The following is a 17,635-nucleotide window of genomic DNA, read 5'->3' as shown; positions in this document are numbered from 1 at the left end:
TAACTTTTAATGTAATGTGTTAAAAAAAAACTTAACTCAGCAGGGGATTAAATAATTATTCCCCTCACTGTAGATTAAAACATTTAGTATAATAAGACCAAAGAACTACCATTAAGTAGTTAGTCTAGACAAAGTAAAAATAAAATGCAATAATTGCCTGAATAAACATCCTATAATTAAACAAACACAAGTAAAAACAGACTCATGCATATTTAGACGATTGCTAATGTTTGAGGTGTGTCTGAACTGAAGGCCTTGGTGCATATGACCTAGTTTACTTGATGCCATAGATCTCAAACAGGATGTTGAAAGTAAGAAAGACTGTCTTTGGTTAAAATATGTGTCAGGGAAATTCCTTTGTGACTCACACCGAGTTGGTGTCGGTTTATTATAAATTGGTTTGGTAAAATACCACCCTCTGGTCTCCTTAGTTGGTATTAGATTTCTGGGCAAGGCGGGAGGGGTGGATGAGAGGGATGGAGAGTGGGCTTGGGTGTGGGGAAGACAGGTTGTCACCCCTGCCCTTTATATTGAGATACAGTCTGGCTGATGACACTGACTCATCCTTGCTTTCCAAGCTCTCCTCTTTCCTCTTAGTAACCTCCGTCATGGCTTCTGTTCTCACCACACCCAGCGGTGCACATGCCACAAAGTGTGCTGCAGGTCTACACAATCCCCATTTGGCGTTTTTGTTGGAGTTTTTTTTTTTTTTTTTTGTTAAATCTGGGTCAGGAGCCAAATGGGAGTTATGCAAATATGAAAAAAATGCCTCTCAACAATGTCTATTATTACTATTGCCTTTTCTTTTTTAACAGAGACTCAAAGTCTTCCTGTATTCATGCTATGTAAGGACAAAATACACCATTGCCTGTAGATATGTCCTTTTACATGCTAAGTGAGGGAATTGCATCAGTTCTCCACATGATGCAACCCATGCTGCAGATAGGCAAACATAATAGTCTGAAAAATCTGGGCTCACAAAGAAAAACATGTTGAAAATATGAACTATCAACCACGCAGCCGACAGTTCCTTTTTCTTTTTTTAATTCAGTGCTGGTCTGCCTTAGTACAGTTTAGAGACATGGGATCCCGAGGTAATAGCGATACGCTGGCTTAACAACTTTTGGCTTTTTAGCAGTGTTAGCAGATTAATGAACAGCAGTGTTGGTGTGTGAGTCTTCCTATTGTCGGTGAACAACTTCGGTCCAAATTAAAACATATCAAGACTGATTGCTGAGAAATGTTCTGGTTTGGTGACCACTTCAGGCACGAACATGAGGTTCATATTTGTGGTTCTAAAGAAGATGTCTCAGCAACTTTAACTTTAGCCTCTAAACCAGTCACCAGTTTAAAATTTTAATTTGTCTACTGGCTTGGCTATTGGATGACTAAATACTGGCAAAGCAAATACACCTTCCCATCAGCCACAGCCACTTTGTTCAGTTCCAATAAGTAAATGTTAGCATGTTGATACATTGGATTAAGATGGTAAACAAGGCTTGTTGGCACTATCATCTTTAACACACTTTTCCCACCAACTTGAAGACAAAATGTGATCTTTTGTGTTTCATATCAGAATTTACTCTCCTGCCAAAATTATATTACTAAAAAAAAAATAAAATGAGATTTTACTGACTGTGATTTCTTGCAATTAAATGTAAGCCAAAAAGCAGAGGTTAGTCACCGCAGGCAGGAAACATCATGAAGTAAACTGTACTGACGTGCCACTCATATCCATAACTTTATAACCTTGATCATGATTGTGCCGCTTTGCATACGCTGGGAGTTAGCCAGAGTAAACATATATTTGGCTGTGCTGCCACAGCTCATTGAACTGAGTGAAATACCTGAAATAACTCTGAGTCATAACTAAATCACTAAAGCATGTCATGAGAATTTGATCAGAAGCATTTTTAAACTTTAAGGACACTTTTTGAGCATGTTTATGGGAAGCATTTGGTACATGTACAAGTTTTCTTTAGGAGTATACATGAATTCTAAGCAGCATGCAGCTAGGGAACATGTCAGTAATGGAGGGTCTGTGTGTGTTTGGATAATTGCCTCATATTTCACAGGTAGACATTTCCCCCAGGGATAACTCCGGCCATCCACACCCCACCACCATAAGCACAATATCAACGCAAATGCGCTGAGTACTCTATTTGCTTTTCAACTGGGAACTTGACTCCCATGCTCTGAGCGATCAGTCATGACAGAAAGACGTTAGATAAAAGAAAACACATTTCCAACTTTGCCTCATTTCGTCGCATTACATCATGGACTTTTCTAGTGTAAAATACATAGTATGTAATAATCTCAAAAATCAAGTCTGCAAACATCTTTCACTTGTTCTTATTTGCAGGTTACCTGGCAAATTTCTGAAGAAAGGCTTCAGGTTTCTGAAGCCTTTCTTCAGAAATCTTTGAACCACAGGTTACCAAAGGTCACACTACAAATGATCATGAGATCAAAAAACTGTGTGAAGCACCTCTCTATGAACTTATTCTAAACGAGGCACACACATACTAGCATATGGCTTATACTTTGTTACCTACACAGGGATTCCCTCTTGTAGTGTGAATACTGGCACAATGCCTGGAGAAAACAGTTTCATACATTTATGATAAACAAGTGTAAATACATTGGAGATCTTTAGAGAGTTCTTCAAACCAAAACCTCACGAGTGAAGTTCAGAAAATAAATTATTTATTTGTGAGTTGATTCTATTGTTGCGGTTGGATTATTTGTCCAAACAGAAGTAATTTACTAATCATTTAAATACTATCATTACCTTCTTCTCACCTAAACACTATCATTACTCTCATTACTATTTTTTAGTACTTATACTTTCATAAGATGATACAGTAGTACAATTACTGACTTATTTATGTATGTTTTATATCTATTTACTATTACGTGTCTACACTATTAGTATTGACCTGGGTCTGTTCTTGCCCTTGGAAAACTGATCCACATTTATAACATGTCGTGAATAATTCAACTTTTGTGAATTTAAATTTGATGGTATTGTGGTGACACGTGAAACCACAGGATGCCTTAATAAGAGCTTACAGAGTGATAAGATTATTTTAGCCATTTGCTAAAATGACTGAAACTTGGGTGGCCCTAAAGCTACGTACACACTGGAAGTGAGTCGCTCGTTGCGCGTTGCTGTGATGCTCACAGCTGGTGGCTTTTATACATTCCAGACTCTGGTTGTCCTGGTAACCTTCTAAAGTCTTTACTACCAGGTCATAAGTCAATCATTGGTATTCTTCACTTCTCATGGTAGTTTTCTCAGTCGCTCTTCTGGAAGTTGAGAAGTTTATCTTCCTAACTTCCCATCGCCAATGGATATTTATTTCTTCCGTTGTTACCATGTTACAGCAAATAACTTTCCAGTGTTGTACAAGCTTAACACATACCCGTGTGCCACGTTTGGTTGCTCCTGATAATCGAGGAGGGGTTTGCCAGACAAAGGCGTAACAAACCAAGGCAGACAAACACCCGATTTTGTATGTTATAGTAACACGGATATGGAAATGGATATCTCTAAGTGTATATGTTTTTAATGCAAAGTTCTATATTTTAGTTTTCCTGTCCACGGAATTTGTATTGAAGATCTTCACTTGGTTTTTTCAGGACTGCTGGATCCTCACCAGAGCTTCAGATAAAGGTTAAACTTTCTTAAGTAATTAAGTATGTTTACCATCTACCGTTGCTGCTTAATATAAAATCTTTTTCCAAGACTTTATATTAACTTATGTGCAAGACTTTGATTTTATAAGAGATTTATATTTTCATCTTAGAATAACTGCACATATATTTTTTTAAATGCTGTCTTGTTTAAGTTCCTGAATTCTTCAAATTGACCTTTGGCATCTATGCCTAATGCACCCCTTTTTAGGCATGAGTTATACAGATGTGTCACTCCTAATCAATCATATCAGCATGCTTCTGAAGAACCCCTTGGCATCAAATTTAAATGCACTTGGTAAGAAATTATTTCTTTTAAACATGCAGGGTTAATATTGTGATGGGGCATACATTAACTTAACCCTAACCAGCATGTAAATGCAACATTAGAAAGTGAGAAAAAATTACTGAAGCAAAATTCAAAAACTCAAAGACAGTTGATCTCCTAGCTGACACACGTCCACCCTCCAACTGTTGGACTTCATGGCTCTAAACGTCAAATTGTTCAAAAATTGTTGTGGCTGGTATATCAAACCAGACAATTTTTTGTTTCTCTGGGGTGAGAACATGCTAGCATTTTGCAACCTCATCTTTGGATTATAAATATTGTAAATATTGCCAGCAAGAGAAAAAAAATGAGCGAACCAGATAGGACTGATGACTGAATATTTCTCAACATTGTGAAAATAAGCCAATAAAATAAAATGAATAAAGCACCCCTGTACAGAGCGTAGGCTTGTTTTAAAGGCCAGTGAGTGATCATGATGGTGTGTCATGTGGGACGAATGAGGCAGCTGAGGACTTGTTTGAGGAAGGAAGTCATAGTACTTCAAAATAGATTTGGTTTGCTCGTATGGTTTTTATCTTTTAATCCTGCCTTTTCTGTGTCACACACACACACTCATGTGCCCAAGCAGCAGGCTTTGTGATGTGGTAGGAGGACCTCAGGAGGTTTGGCTCCTGATGATTTCTGGGAGCAGCACCAGCATGGTGACTTGATCCCTGCTTGGCAATTGGATTGGCCTGATCTGGCGGTGGCAAACCAGTTCTGCCTGGAGATTGGGGGGGGGGGGGGGGGGGGGGGGGCGAGGTTACTCAATAATAGAAGGAGTTTTTATTAAAAGGCAGGCTGGCTAGAGTTGATCAGGAGTTTGTGAGTGTGTGTGTGTGTGTGTGTGTGTGTGTGTGTGTGTGTGTGTGCGTGCGTGCGTGCGTGCGTGTGTGTGTGTGCGCGCGTGCATGTGTGTGTGTGTGTGTACATGTGTGTTTTGAATGGGGCTTTTTGTTCCAACGTGACTCACCATGTTCTAGCTACGGTTGGTGCCTAAAGGGAGAGAAGAAGGGGGGGTGAATGGCACACAAGAGAAATAGTTGATGTGGTTAAGTCATTAGGAACTGCATGTTCAGTTGGCCTGTCAAGCTTCAGCCTTCTTATATGATGAATCAATACGCCAAATTCTTGCCTATGAATGGGACGTACAGAGAGTTGAAGAGGGATCTATCCTCTGCTGTCGCTGGCTTGAGGTCATCTAAACTTTTAGCCAACTCTTTGGGAGACTGGGCGTGCTAGTATGGCTAAAAGTAACTTCGACGGGACTTGATCAAAGCAGATGGGGCATGTGATTGCTCGCTTACTGACTATAAATTTGTTAGCAAAATTTTATTAAGCTGATGTACACAAATAACTTTTGTCATGGTTCTAATTGTTGTGTGAAAACATAAAGGAAGTCAACAGGAAATGATTTCATAGATTCTTAGAAGCCACTGTTTGTTTATTTGTTTATTTTGGAGCTTTACTTCACTACCCTGCTCTCGACATAGATATAGGGTTTTTGTTGAAAACTCTTATTGTCAGATGATTCCCATCTAAAGCTGTGTGAGTGGAAAATAATCCAACATCCTGCACAGGGTCATTTGCTTGTGCTATTTTCATAGAGCCGAAGTGAAACCCAAACTTCTGGATTCTGTTTCAGAAGTACGAAAGCCTTCAACTGACATTTGTAACTACATGTACAACTTTAAAAGAAGAGTTTCACCACAGTATTGTAAATGAGCTGGTGTTTACATACTGCTTTCATAGTTGTATACACTTGTTAAATCTGATATAATTAGCCATTTCTAGGGTCCAAAGTCACCTTCCTAAAATTAAATTAAACAGTAAGAGTTAACAATGGTGCATATTCTTTTGGCTCCAGTGTGGCTGATCTCCCAGTTGGTGCAATAAAGTTTAACATCCAGACATTAAAGAAAATCCGATTACGAGTTCAAAGTTGGCAGGAAGTTAGCTTGCTAGTTTCTGGCTAAAGATGATAACACCGTGTACTGACTTAAATGTCTCTAAAAAACAAAAGCATAAATAGCTGTGATATCACTTTGGACATAAGCAATGACAGAAAACTAATTAACAATGGCATTTGGAGGGTTAGTGATGTTGGGCTAGTTGACATATAATGAGTGTTACCTGGTGACTAACTATGAAGCTTTGGTTATGCTAATATAAACACATTACCACAGGGAAGAAGTAGCAGTTTAGTATGTCATCACTTAACCAGCAGATTGACCACTTGAAAGTCTTTGTGCACACATATTTACACACATATTGTGTCTCAGAGGATAAGACCATATAGTCTGCTAATCAGAAAGTTGTTGGTTTGATCCCTGGCCCCTGCAATATGTGCACTAAAGTGCCAGTCATCCATTTTGTGATGTACAGGTCGTGGGATAGGCAGTGTAAAGAGAGATCGGACCTCCCTTTCCCCAGCTACCCCTCCAGCTCATCCAGGGAAACACGGTGGCATTCCCAGGTCAGCTGAGAGACATAAATCTCTCCAGCGTGCCCAGTGTCTGCCCTTGGGCCTTCTCCTGCTGGGACAACCTGAAACACCTTGCCTAAGAGATGTCCAGGAGGCATGCTAGCAATCCTTTGATGTGGAGAAGTAGCGGCTCTACTATAAGCCCTTCCCAAATGACAAATGACAGCCATCCTACAGAGTAAGTTCATTTCCCCTGCTTGTATTTGTGATCTAATTGTTTCGGTCACTACTCAGAACCCGTGGCAATAGGTGGAGGTACAGTACTGAAGTGTCCATGGGCAATGCACTCAACGCCATAATACCCATGTTGCATCCATCTGTGTGCCAGTGTGTCCTTGATAGTTAGAAAGTGCTTGGTGACGAGGTGAATATGGTTTGTAATATGTCTGTGAAGGTTCTCAGTCATCCAGGTCATTGTAGTCTAAGGACTACTTTCCAAGCTACTTTCCAATGGTTTGTAATAAAGAAAAAATGCTTTAAGTACCAGTCTGTCCGCCATTTATATAGGGTGTCCAAAGATACTGTAATTTATCATTGTACCGCTCACTACATGCAGTCAGATTACATTTTAAAGAGCACCATTTCCTTTAATCTCCAGACCAGTAAAGGTAAAAACATGTCAGTGAATATAGAAAATGGCCAAGTTAAGCAGCACCATGAAAAAGATCAAATGGTGTTGCTTTTTTAAGGAAAAAAAAAACAGGTTACAGTTTTGAATCTGAATAATTGTGCTGATACACTTTTAAAATTTGATTGGAGCAGTAGTTTTATTTTCTGTAATCCTTTAGTCAGACTCACAGCACTTCTGTTTTTGCCAGTTAGTTTCTGTTTTGTTTTTTGAAAAAGAAAAAAGTTGTGTTGCGTTATGAGCAAAAAGTTGTACACGCCAGGGAAGTGACATCAATACTCCATATAAATATGCTCAAATATTGGAAATTAACCATTGCGCCACCTTTTGTTTACACATTCATACACACACATATTACCAGTTTTTCTTAGATACTCCTATTTGTTGTTAAGCACTCATTGTCACCAAAGTGTGAAAAAAGCCTCTATTTGACGCCCACCCGCAACCACCTCTGGTTGCCCTCCAAGAGGCGGTCACACACTTGTTGCCCCCTCCACCCTTCACTCCAGCGCCGTTTGCCATGGATGTTTCAAATCCATCTGACCTGCCTGTGCTAACGGACAGCTATTTTGGGAGAGGGATGGCAAAACCGTCTGCTACTCACAACGGCCGCTGTGAAAAAACATACGGTTTGCTAAGAGGGAGGTTCTCCTGTGTATGTGTGTGTGTGTTCACAGCCAGCCATACCAGTGACTAAGTTCCATGTTGGGGTCATGTGTCGCTGTAGGCCATTGGGATTGCTGTTGAAACATGAGATATCTTACTCTTGCAAAACTAAGACTCTGAAATTAATTCCCCAGCAAGTACGTCTTGTCAATTTAGCCTTTTGCCCACATCATTATCTCGGTTTTATGAGGGTGTTTTATTTCGGATGTTTTATTTCTTCACCCTCTGAGGTGCTGCCAGTGTGTACATGTTCATTACCTCAAAAATGTCCATCCTACGCAAATTTTAAAATAAATTTCTTCCTTTAGACAGATAAACCGCATCGCAATTGTGCCACCTCATAGTAATATAAGCATTCAGGCCCTTTTGGAAAGAGCCTGATCAACAGGTTGAGCAGTGGAACATGCCAGTAGGTGAACATGCCTCTCTATTGCTTCTGTAAAATCATCTCGCTCTGTGGGACTTGACAAGCACAACACTGTTTCCATGAAGTAAAATATAAATAAAAATAGAAAGCATTGATTTGCTCCCTATATTTAAAGTTAATTTTTTTTAAAAAGAGGGAAGTTGCTGTAACAGCAGCTAAAACATTAAACATAAACCTATAAAGAAAAAACTTAAATAAAGAAGAAAAGCTGAAGAAAATGATACTAAATACTGATATTTTTTTCAGTTGATGGCAGCAACGGTGCAGTGAAAGGCTGGAAAGTTGTGTAACTTCTCTAAAAACAGCATTACTGAGACGGTAGCCCAATAATAAAATACTTTTTATTTCTCAAGATAAACTTCCAGAGAAATACAGAATTTCATCATCTACAGTGCATGTATCATTAGGATTCAGAGACCTGGAAAATCTCTGTACCTAAGGGAACAGGCTGAATATCAGTACTGAACGCTGGCTGTGATCTCCACACTGAAAACAGACACAAGTCTGTAGCGAAAATCTCTGCAGGAGCAAAATAAAACTTCTAAAAACCATTGTCAGTGTGCACATTTTTTCCCTGCATTCACAAGTCCAAGTCAAAACGTAACCATTCAATGAAGAAAAGTCATACGTAAACAAGATGCAGAAATGCTGCTGCCGTCTCTGGGTGGAAGCTAATTAAAGATGCACTGAGACGAAGCGGAAAACTGTCCTGTGGTCTGACCGATCATGGATGTCCTGTGCTCTGGGATAAAGAAAAGGCCTTGATAATACCAAATTATTCTTTTTGTAGTTTTTTAAAGACATTTCACAACAAGAAATTGGATGATTCTTGCAGGAGAATATCTGATTTAAATAAATAAAAATTAGGGGAAAAAGGATATCTCATAGAAGCTTTAAATTAAAAAAGAATTGATGCAGTTTTGACTTAAATTTCAAATTTTTCCCTTCTCTCTTCCACTTCTTTCACCTTTCACAATCTCTGAAGTGAAGTTATCACACATGACCATTTTCTTCCCCAGCTGCAGCAGATGTGCAGTTAACTAAGAAGACAGATTGTGTGCCAAATTATAGAGAAACAGCTTGTTTGGTGATGTTTGCTGAGTTATTTGAAGCGTTACATTTGAAATTACCTGCCACTTCAAACAAAGACAACCAAGTTCATTTTGCTCTTCTCCTAGTAGCAGATATTAATACTGCAACTGCAGCTTTATGTCATCTACATGCATGACAGGGATAATGCAGGGGAAAAAAGAGAAAAAAGGTGTGAGTAGCGTCTGCAGGCCGGCTGGTTGGCTGAAATTACTTCATGATATGTTGATTGAGTATCATCTGTCATCAGCTGGAAAGAACTCCAGGCTTTGGGACATGAGAAATGAACTTGGTTGATATTATGTATGAAACTTTCTTTTTGATTTCATTAATAACTGAAGGTGCTGAAATGCTGTTTGTAATCGCACAGGCCCAGTTTAACCCCTAAGATTGGTTTACATCTTCTCATCTGTTGGGAACAGTGAGCAGAAGGCCCCATGCTTGGCACTGAAATTAACTTACACATTTAGCCAGGTACCGAATACTTATAAAACTTTACAGATGTTGCAAAATGGCCTCATTCTAAAGGATATTTGAAACTTGACATGAACTTTAAGCAGAATTGAGCATATGTGAAGCAGAAATGAAAGCACAATAGTGTGACATTTTCTGCTTTCCAATGATTGATTCATGTAGAAGAAAATTCCATAAAAGAAGCGTGTATTTACTTACATGGCTTTAAATAGATCCTGTTCCACTTCACACTAACATTTTGCAATCCATTCGCCTGCAATAAGATTTTCATCCTACTCTCATGGTGAGGACATTATACATTAAACACTCCCTCACACACACAAAGTATGGGCCAGTTCCCTCCTACTATTTCTCTTAATGTGTCCCTTGTGCTGGAGGTGTGTAGCTGCCAGCATTGTTCACTGGCTACGCTGGACTCTAACAGCTGTGTGTATTTACCGATGATAAACACACAAGTTGCTGCAGACATTTTAGCCCTGTAACTGTGTTCAGTAACTGGTAACCTTTATTTGTTATTTATTTATTTATTTTTAATATAGGAATTGAAGAGCAATATTAAAAGTCTGTAGGTGCGCTTTTGCTGTTTTTCTTTTCTTTTTTCTGCAGCTGTCTTTGTATCTGTTCAGTATCTGTCAGAAAACAGCACAGATAAGGCGTTCCTGCATGTTTGCACATCCAAGACTGGTCCCACTGGGCTGTGTGAGCTGTTCTTCCAGTGCAGCTCCGGGGTGTGGATCACAGGCTGTGCGACGGGGCCTCCTGATGCAGCTTCTGGGTCAGGCCGTTAGGAATTATTGGTAAGTCTGGAGATGCAGCTTCAGGGCTGGGCTCATTGACTCTATGAAAGGGTAGTTACTTGGGTGGGGCACATCACTGGCCTCCCACACTTAAACTGTTTAAGTTTTTGTTTTGTTTTGCTTTGTTTTAAATATGATGTGCTGGATCAAGGGCTTTTTTTCCCTCCTCACTTCGGGCATGAGAGCTCATGACAAGATTAAACAAATGAGAGTGAATTATTGCTCAAAAATATTAGCTGTAATAAAAATATAGAGAGAATTTATTAAAATTCTGCACAATCAGAATGATAATTCATCCTGCCAACGCTCTGCTTGTATTTCCGAGCTCATTCTTTTATTCAAAGCATTTTTAAATATGCTGTGTTTGGAGCTGTTAATAATTTGGTGGAGTTGGGGTAGATTTAAAGGAATTTTGTGGTTTGCCAAACTTTGCCTAGGGAAACAAAACTCTCACAAACACTCACAGATTCTTTAGACATGACTAATAGTGATATCAACACATACCAGATAAGGTACTGTATAGTGCTGCAGTTAAAGAGGGTATATTTTAGAACATCTCCGGCTGCAGCATTTGTGTCATTCCTCTTTCTCGGAATAAAAAGGAGAACTTTTTTTTGTAAAGTGAAAGTGCAGCAAAGAGCAGCATTTACCATAGCTTATCATAACATTTGTGAGAGGAGTGCATTTCATATGCAAGGAATGTCTGACTCATTTTTCCTGTTTGTGTGCGCTTGTCAGTTATATCTTCAGAAAAGCTGATCTAAACAGGATTACTTAGATCATTTACACGTCTCTTCTCCCCGCAGAACTCAGGGGACTGTTTTTTTAGCTGTCACTTTGCATAGACAACGGAGGCCTAACTACCCAGTTTTACATAGCAGTTGAAGCCTGATAGCACGCTTTCTTGGATAAGCTTCCTGCTTTAAATAAGCTCATGTGTTTTATGCTGTAAACCATTCACGAGTTCTTCGGCACTTTCAATCGTAGCAGATTGCTCATCGTAAACGGAAACAACAATATTTTGCAACCATTTTTTTTAAATGGAGAACTTGAAGCTGCCAAATGAATCATACTTGTACGCATCTGAACTTTATTGGAAGGATTCAGCACGTGAAAATGCACACGTGTTCCCTCAGATGTGCCTTTTGCATTTTTATACTTGTAAGGTTGACGATGTTCAGTGCAGTTCACTGTAGTTTATCTTTAATTGGTCCCACATGTACAATGCCCGAGCACCAAATTCGTATTCCACAGGTTAAAGTAGTCCGTAAGCAACACACTGTTCACTCTTGTTTGGGCATCGTTTGCCAAAAGCAACTGTGCCCAGCTGTGTTGGGACATTTGATACATTTGTGGGCTCGTTTTAAAGATCGGAGGACAAAAAAGTTCAAACACTGTTGATCATTTAAATTCAACGTTATACAGTAAATATTCTGTGCACATGGACAAGAAGACAGTTAATTTTAGTTTTAAACAAACTTTATTCAGCATTTTACTCAACCAGGAACAAATCATTTGACAAACTTTATTTTATTTCACTTTTTTTTTATATTACATTGTCTTACATTTGTCAAGGCCATTATCGATTATCAAAGGACTCAGTCTCTCCAACCCTGTCTGCATCTGCCTCAGTTTAATCTACAAATAGCCATGTCCACGTATAGGCCTGGGATTCAAAACTTCTTCACTCTATTTTCTCTGGGCCATCAGCACAGCACCAGACAATCCCCCCTTTTCATATCTCTCCAGCACATGAACTGTCTAACCTTGTGTTAGCGAGCATTACTCTAATTTAAAGGTCCCTTGATGGACTATGGCCAGCTGCCTCGGGGCAATGGCTCTCAACGACACTGTCTTGTGATGGGATTATACAGACACATGCACAGAAATGTCCTGTTTACCCCTTCCTGCTCAGCTTGATTTCACCAGTTTGCTCACACTTTTCAAGCTTTTTCCAGCTGGGTAGAAAGAGAAGGGGAATGTTCAGGAGTAAGCTTGAGAATCCTCTTTTCACTTCTCTTGTCTTTGTGGAATTCTGTTTTTTTTTTTAAGCCATTTTAACTCTCATAGAAGCACTTGAGCAATTGCAACTCGCAATACAGGAATCCAAAACAGTTGCAACAGTTGCAAAGATTTGTTGTGATAAACAATCTTATCACTGAAGCTGGTGACTCAATGGTGACGTGCAACTTTGGTTGATGAGACTATAGCAGGTTTTACACATAAATTCCAGATAATGTTGAGAGAATCAGGTCTGCACATTGTCCAGAGTTGGCTTTTCTCACATGTGATAGATGCATAGTGACACTTGAAATGCATTGTGCAGTTTAGGTTTGGGCAAAGAGTGGCGACTGGATAGTCTGCGCAGGAGGCGGGACGTGATGCAAACTCACTCTGTGAATTACCTGAACCTTTCACACTTGTGCTCATTTGGACTTTATTTTCTACAAGGAGGCTGCCTGGGTAATGTCTGGTCCAACTGATATAGATATTTACATTCTAATATTCAGCTCCGCTGGTTAATGTTTGGAGCTACAATGCATTTGAGAAACTGGCATATCTCTTAAATGAAGAAATATTCCCTGTAAGATCTGACATGGAGGTAGCCGTCATGATTTTGACAGTTACATGACAAGTTTATCAGCAAGACACTTAAAAGAGATTGTTAATGAGACAAAACACAATAAAGCTTCTGTGATCAACATACTTGAGTTTATTTCTGCATGACTGCAGAAGCATGTAGAAGCGACGGGTTGAATGTGTAGAATACAAGCCCTCCATTCTCACTGCGAGACATCAGACCCTCAAGGTGAGACATTTATAGGACACAACAAGAAATTCAAAGGCTTCATTCTTGAAAAACATGCAGTGTTTTGCACTTCCTCTCCCTCCCGGAGATAACGTTGCTATCCTCGGGGAAAGCAGCTGATTTATTGACAACACACCACCGCAGCTGAAAGTTTTAAAAGCAGGGGATTTTTTTTTTTTTAACTTGAACATTTTATGGACTTTGAACCACGAGACACAGCGTGGCAAACGAGATGGAGACCTCATGACTCCCAACAGACAGGACAAGCGGGGAGGGATCGTCTCCCCCATCAGCTCTCTCTGTGGGACGCTTTTGTTCGATAAGATGTCATGCACCACACCCGATTTAAGTCATGTGCTCCTCATTGAATGACGACCAACACAAGTCAACAAGGATGTGTTTGTGTGTGTTTGAGCCACTCGGTACATTTTGCGCATGTTTGTTGTTTAAGGTCATATCGTCCATGTGGTGCTTGCATATCTGTATGTCTAAGTGCATATTTCTTTGCTGCGTAGCCAAAGTATGAAAGAATGTGCTGGACTGGAGAGAAGGTGCTGTGTCCCTGTGAGTGGGTGTATATGGTCTGGGTCAAGGCTTTTTAGTACATTAAGACCTTAACTCTGCTCCAGGGGACTCTTACTCCACACCCACGCCTCCATTTATTAAACTCTGGACCACATCAACATTCCTGGGATTACACACAAACCATATAGCTACACATGCACTTGCAATATATTATCGCTGTGAGATACATTCATATATAGCCAGCATGAAACTGTTGGTCAGCCCTCATGTGAGAGCTTAATAGGGTCTTTTCAGATACGGCTTGGCTGTAATGAGCAGAGAGACTGACACATTTATTCTGTATCTAAAGGCACTTTGCAAGATAATTAAGGTGGCTACAACCACATTTAAGTAAATTCTCCTACATTTCCTCAGTATCTAAAAAAATGGCCTTGAGTATTCCACCCGGGGGGGGGGGGCTTGATGTCTCCAGTAATTCGCAGTATAATTTTGGATATCTGGTGAGAACTCAGAAAAGGTTGAGTCACAACTTTAAGTTGTTTTTTTAATTTCACTTGCAGTTTTGTTATGTTTAGCCACCAAAACTGCGTGATTATGGTTGGGAAAATATTTTTGGTAACCATTTCCTGGAAGACTGTCTCTTTTTAGGTGAGTCACGATGAAAAACATTAACCAGTCCCAATATGATTTTCCTGATTTTCTGTCAAAAATGTGTTACAATGGCTTGAGAGGTTTTCTCAATTCACTTCAGTTGTGTGAATTAACTTGCCAAATTACATTCGTCGCCTCGAAGCACGATGTATTGTAAAGTAAAGGCCAGAAAACAGAGAAAATCCCAATATTCAAACATTAAACTTTGAACAAGCACTTGGCAACAGTGGGAAGGAAAAACTCCCATTTAACAGGAACAAACCTCTGTCAGAACCAGGCTCTGTGAGGGGCAGCAATCCAGTTAATGGTACATAGTTCTGGCTTGTGAGCACAGAACGCCCCGCCCACTGACTTCTATTAACGAGGGGCAGCCAATCAGAAGAAAGGAGGATGAACTAAGGGCCTGCACCAGTAATGCCCAGTATAAGATAAGGATGATGTTGCTATAAATTGACTCCAGCAGTATCCAAACATTTTTTTTTAATGGAGCTGGATATAAGCACAATATAACACACACACATATATATATGGAGGTAATACACAGTGCTGTCTTTTGTACAGGGTATAAACGTCATACTGAAGCTCCCTCTCTCTCACTGTCACACGCACTTCCTGTTAAGCCTTTAATCACAAACATGCTCATTTTCAGTCCTCATGTTTACCCAGACAGATCAATCCAGCTGATCCAGCAGCTGCTGGACCTTGATCTCAAACTACCCCTGACAGATAGAGCCCCCGTTGGACGACATGCTCACTTTACTGCATGGGTAGAAGCAGGGATATCATTTATTTAGGCTGCAAATACCAAATTTATGATTGTGTGTGACTGTATGTAAATGTAGTCTATCTAGTGGTCCAGTGGAGCTACAATCTCTTTTAGAGGGGCATCATTATGTATGAGTGTGCATATATTTGCACGTACAGTGTTATTTCTTTGCCTCTGTGCTGGTTTATGGTTGCACACATATATTCCTCTATGTATTTCACCTGTGCGTGCGCCTGCATGCCTACATAGTGGGTGCTTGCTTCTGCATTAGCATGTGTGTGTCAAGAGCATGGGTTGTAACTCACTTTGACTTCGAGCGAGGCCCCTGGCAGGGAAAGCTGTGGGCCTGGCAGGTCTCAGCAGGGCTCTAAAGCGGCTCAGCTCAGCTCCGCTGGTGGCTGCAGGCCCGTCTCCATGTCACTCGGAAGATGTGTTCACAAGAACTCCTTACTGGGAGGCCTCCAGCAAGAAAGCAGGATAATGTCATCATGTCTTATTGCTGGCAGGCATGTTAGCTCCACAATAGGTTCAGAGAGACTGTGCTGTAGAGAAGCACAGAGATTCATGCCAGTTGATTTGTACAGTGTTTGCCATTTTCCCATTATTAATGGCAGCAAGGCCACTGTTAGAGCTGCTGCAGGCCTGCCAGGTCTGCCTTAGAGAATAGGCAACTATGTGGCACCTCTTAAATTTTATCTCTGGCTCTTTCTATTCAACTTTCTAAAAGTACATAAAACAAATTAAAAGATTAATAATAATATCTGACAAGGAATTGACTTAAAAGTTGCTATACTTAATTCTGAAATTGATATATTTAGTTTAAGTAGCAGTATTATAAAACAAGGGTTAGCAGCCAGCTTAGCTCTGTAAAATATGTATTAGACAAAGTCAAAAATGTATATTTTTAAAAGTTATATCCCATATGTTTAATGCACATACAGTCAAAATAGAACAAAAGGTATGTTTTTTGGGATTTATTTTTAAAGAGCGGGTGATTTACGTGAGGAAATGTTCCCTGATAAACAGAAACTGGACCCAGTAGCAATATGAAGTAAGAGGAACTCACGTAACTCATAGATGAAAATGCCTGCTAGGCAGCAAAGTATAATTTCTGTGTGCTACGGTAAACAAAGCAAGTCCAAACACATCACTCACATATCAAAGGTCACGAGGCTTATCTCAGAATACAGAGTATGTCTTTAAAATATGGGTGCTGTTCTCAAGTATCTTTTTCAAAGTACCAAAAGTGGTTTCTGAACATAACTCGTGTGTGGGTAAAACAGCAAATAACAGCTAAAAAAAATTCATTCTTTTATTTATTTATTGTAAAGTAGAACAAGTTTGATGTAATTACCCGTTTTCTGGTTCAAATGCTCCTTTACTTCCTAAAAGCAAACAACACAGAGACATCATTAAGAGTTAAAAACACTGGAAAGACTTTCATCTCCAACAAAGGGATCATTGTGGTTTTTATTTCAGATGTTACAATCAAAAATGTCCCAAAAAAAGGAAAGAAAGAGGAGAAGTACTAAGCTATATATATATATATATATATATATATATATATATATATATATATATATATATATATATATATATATATATATATATATATATATATATATATATATATATATATATGTATATATATAGAGAGAGAGAGAGCGAGAGAGAGAGAGAGAGAGAGTTTCACTATTATCTCAACAATTCACACATTTAGATTTTTGGCATTATTGTATTTAAATGCATCGTTCATTGCCATGAATTCACAATAAATTTAGTATAATCTAAAGATGCCATGTAGCTCAGCACAAGCAGCCTGCCTGCCTGGATTGCTCGGGCCGAGTAGGTTGAGACAGAGAATGAAATGCATAAAGACGTGGATGTGGAAAGTGGGTGAAGTGATTCAACCAAAAAAGGGAGAAAACACAAAGAGAGTCGTGGGACGAAGGTGGAATCGGGTACAGAGGAGGGAGAGCGGAGCCATAGTGAGAGCGAGGTTACGGCCTGGACCCTGACCCAGATTTTAAATATGGTCTCTGACAACCTGATCTGACCATGCTGCTGTGTGGTCTTCCTGTCTTTCCATTCGTTATGGGTGCATGACGACCACAGAGATCTCCTCCTAGCTCTCCATGCAGTCATTTGACGACTTGGAGCACGTTCGTTTAATGCAGCATTAAAGTGACGCCAAGCTCGAGTTCAGACGTCGCAAGGTCCTCTTTTGTGATTTTCAAAAATGTACATGCTCATCCAGCAACGATGGGGAGAGAGCTAGCAAATGGAGATCCATA

General features: G+C 39.6%; 1 protein-coding gene across 5 annotated transcripts in view; it reads right to left on the bottom strand.

Moving 5' to 3' along the window:
- Positions 1-17,635, bottom strand: part of utp6 (UTP6 small subunit processome component) — a 75,514-nt gene that overhangs the window by 21,156 nt on the left and 36,723 nt on the right. Inside the window, exons 20-21 of one of the 5 annotated variants that reach the window (XR_014874560.1) lie at positions 16,696-16,726; positions 12,052-15,883 (exon numbers count right to left, since the gene is read on the bottom strand). The exons of 1 other annotated variant lie outside the window; for it this stretch is intronic. The gene's annotated coding sequence lies outside the window, so the exon portion shown is untranslated. Of the gene's footprint in view, positions 1-12,051; positions 16,727-17,635 lie in introns of those variants that run through there. 3 more of the 5 variants (XR_014874559.1, XR_014874558.1, XR_014874561.1) reach the window with 3 other exon arrangements.

This window comes from Neolamprologus multifasciatus, chromosome 6, assembly GCF_963576455.1.
Source record: "Neolamprologus multifasciatus chromosome 6, fNeoMul1.2, whole genome shotgun sequence".
Taxonomy (NCBI): domain Eukaryota; kingdom Metazoa; phylum Chordata; class Actinopteri; order Cichliformes; family Cichlidae; genus Neolamprologus; species Neolamprologus multifasciatus.
This window is presented reverse-complemented; position numbering and strand designations above follow the sequence as displayed.